We start from the raw sequence: 3,669 nt of genomic DNA on the forward strand, positions 1-3,669 counted from the left end.
TCAAACTCTATATGTAGCCCTGGCTGACTTTGAACTCCTGATGCTTCTGTCTCCAACTCCCAGGTTCTGGGATTACAGGGATGCAGCATCATCTCTTATTTTTTAAAACTTTTATTTTGGGTTTCCTGGGACTTTACTCTCACCAGAGTCTATTCTTGAAAAGTTTTGTGTGGTCATTAAGGCATTAATTACTGTTGCCCACTCAAAATTAATATCTAGACACCTTCATGTCACTCAAACTTCATACGCTGCATTCCCAGAGTTATTGAAGCTTCACATTGCACATTAATCTACCATAAACCAACTCAGTTGCTTCTGTTTCTCAGTGAGATCAAATTCATTACCTACCCAGGCCTTTGCATACTCTACTGCCTCTGGCTTAGGATACAGGTATTTTTGTTCTTCATGAAGTTCATTCCATCTTGCAATTTAGATCCTAACTCAAATGACTCCTGTCTTAGTTAGAGTTTTCCTGCTGTGAACAGGCACCATGACCAAGACAACTCTTATAAGGACAACATTTAATAGGGGCTGGTTTACAGGCTCAGAGGTTCAGTCTAAGGTGAGCTGAGGGTTCTACATCTTCATCTGAAGGCTGCTAGGAGAAGACTGGCTTCCACATGGTTAGGAGGATGAGGGCTTCATTGCCCATCCCTACAGTGACACACTTCCTCCAGCAAGGCCACACGTCCTAATAGTGCCACTCCTTGGGCCAACCATATTCAAACCACCACAACTTCCAAGGGCATTCCCTGTGCTACTTCCAACTAAAATAGCGACTAGCTTGGCCTCCTTGTGCTTAACGAAGGCTGTGTTCCTACACTGACTGTATAGAAAGAGGAGGCAGAATAAACATACGTACCTACCCTACGTACCTACCCTACGTACACCCCAGCCTAGGCCACTGTGCCTGGTCTGTATTGTGAATGGGGAGACAATGGGAAAAAAATAGTGACTAGCCATTCTTGATTATACAGAATTACAGTTCCACGACATCAGGACTTTTACTGTGTTCATATATAAATGACCATCTTTTACAACCTGTGCCAAACATTTGATAAGTACTTGCTGGATGAAGACCATGCCTTGCTTCCAAGTGCTTTCACATACTAGCATCCAGATGCTTAATACCTAGCAGATATTTGAAGCAGGTAGTGTAGATAACTTAGAATGTGCTTATGCTTCAGTTTAAAAACGATTGCAACTTTTAAGTTTCGGACTCACTAATTGTGATGGCTAATCTTTGTTGTCAACTTGGCTACATGTGGAATCAACTAAAACCCAAGTAGCTAGCTGGGCATACCAATGAGGGATTTTAGGTTGGAAGACCCACCCTAAATCTTGAGACACATCTTCTGGTGGCAGCCTATATAAAAGGATGTGGAAGATGGAAGTGTTTGCTGTTTGCTTGTTTATTTGCTTGTTTAACAACCCCCCTCCCCCCGCTGGCATGTTCACCTATCCTGCTGTTAATTCATCTTCTGGATTCCAAGCTAGACTAATGACTAGTTGAGACATCTAGCCTCAAGAACTGAACAACTGCCAGGTACCAGACCTTTTTGTCAAGAAACAACCATTGTTAGATTGCCCAGATAGTAGCCTATAAACTATTCTAACAAATCTCCTTTTAATGTGTGTGTGCATGTGTGTGTGCATGTGTGTGTGCATGTGTGTGTGCATGTGTGTGCGCATGTGTTTGTATACATACATATATATATATATTCATTCTATCAGCTCTATTTCTTTAGAGAACCCCCACTAATACACAATAGGGAAAGAAGTGTTCTTCATGTAGCCCATGTCCTCCTGAATTGTATGTGTATTTTTCTGTGGAGAAAGGCTATGATGTTGCTCATATTCCCAATGCCATTCAGAGCACTGGCTGAGGCACACTTGCTGCTCAACTGTACCTAGCCAACTGTTGCTGCACTAAAGTGTGCACTTGGGTAGAGCATCCTCATCTTGCAGGCTTAGAGAGCCTACATTAAGTGTCTATGCAAGTTGTATGTAAATCAAGTACTTACGTTTGCTCTCTCTCTCTTCCCCATCCCTCTGTCTGGATCTTTCTTCCTCTTTTGATCCCCAGAACCTATCCCTCTGTCTGCATCTCTCTCTCTCTCTCTCTCTCTCTCTCTCTCTCTCTCTCTCTCTCTCTCTTGAGACAGGGTTTCTCTGTGTAGCCGTCCTGGAACTCACTCTGTAGACCAGGCTGGCCTCAAACTCAGAAATCCGCCTGCCTCTGCTTCCCAAGTGCTGGGACTAAAGGTGTGCACCACCACTGCCCGGCTTCTTTTTCTCATTTGATCCCCAGAACCTATGCATAAAAAGTAGGCATTCTCTGGACCAGAGAAATCTCACTTCTAAAGTTTAGTTTATAAGGTTTATAAGGTGGTGGTACCTGAGGAGCGATATCCAAGGTTGTCCTCTGGCTGGCACACGCACATTCAGTTATTGTCAAAATATCTAGCAGCAGATATATTCCCAATGAGGCCAAGTCCCTAAAGATATTATGAGAATTTTATTTTCTGTAGACAGAATGTTGCCAATGGGTGAGCCAAGCTTGGACTGCAAAAAGTTTGAAGTTTGTTTTGGTACTTAGTGACATTGACGTTCAGATTCTCCAGTCACCCAGCAACTCTCCAGCCTCTCCAATAGCCTTTCAATAATGTAGTACTACCCCCCAGCTTTTTCAGTTTCTTAAACATGTTCTGGAGCCTGCATCTGAGGCCCCTGCCCCAGCCTTTGGACTTTCTTACCAAGTGATTTACATAGCAGCTGCTGTGGCTGAGGACCGGAGTCAGAGCAAAGAGCCACACAGAGCATGCTCTCAGAGCTCCTGTGAGGACGTCATTTCCTTCCTTCACCTCTTTTCTGTGAATTGTATTTTCAGATGGGTGAGTGTCCCCAGGTCCCTTGTCCTTCCCTGGTGAAGTATTTGTGAGAACTACATAACCAGTGCTAGAAACTCCATCCAAATTAGAATAATTCTAAAAATAAAAAAAAATTGTTATTGGTTCACTCAACTGAAAATTGTAAGGTAAAGTCACCTTCAGCTTCAGCTCAGAGACCTAAATTACTATTCCAGAGCTTCTGTAGCAGAGTTCCAGAGTGCACTGTATGATGGGACTTATTGTTTCACACACTGTAGAAGTGGGGGACCTAGGTGTGGGCAGAGTGGGTTTCTTTCCAGGAGATGAGAGGAAAATCTGCTTTGTTTTTCTTTCTAGATTCCGGTAGCTTACCTGAAGGCTTTGGCCTTCTTTGGCATGCAGAAGTGTCTCCTATACCACCCCCACACATGCATGTACTAGTCTCTGCCCTCACGTGCCAGTTTCTGTGACCAAATACCCTACCTCCCCTTTACTATAAGAATGTCATTCATAACAGATCCCAGGCCTGATCTAAATGATCTAAGTACGTCTACAATGACTCATTTCCATGTTAGGCCACACAAGGGGCTGAAGGTTTGTATCCCAGTTGTGAATTATATGAGAAGGACATACCTCAGCCCCTGACAGAACTATCTCCCTTTGCATCTCCTGGCTATGTGTCCTGTGTTTAATGGCATTCTTGCCAGACTTTCTCTAAGTTTCAATGAGGATGGATAACATCTTCAAATGGGAGAGAAGTGGGGGTTTTGTTTTGCAATTTAAAAAAAGTTCCCACTAT

The 3,669-nt window shown here is 43.3% G+C and overlaps 1 non-coding gene across 1 annotated transcript; it reads left to right on the top strand.

Annotated features, from left to right (window-relative positions):
* The first annotated feature begins 786 nt into the window (after window positions 1–786).
* On the top strand, window positions 787–940 carry LOC117715933 (small nucleolar RNA SNORA51). The gene has a single exon (XR_004607713.1). It is a non-coding gene; the product is annotated as a small nucleolar RNA SNORA51 (small nucleolar RNA).
* The last annotated feature ends 2,729 nt before the right edge of the window (window positions 941–3,669 follow it).

This window comes from Arvicanthis niloticus, chromosome 9 (assembly GCF_011762505.2).
Source record: "Arvicanthis niloticus isolate mArvNil1 chromosome 9, mArvNil1.pat.X, whole genome shotgun sequence".
In the NCBI taxonomy this organism is placed as follows: domain Eukaryota; kingdom Metazoa; phylum Chordata; class Mammalia; order Rodentia; family Muridae; genus Arvicanthis; species Arvicanthis niloticus.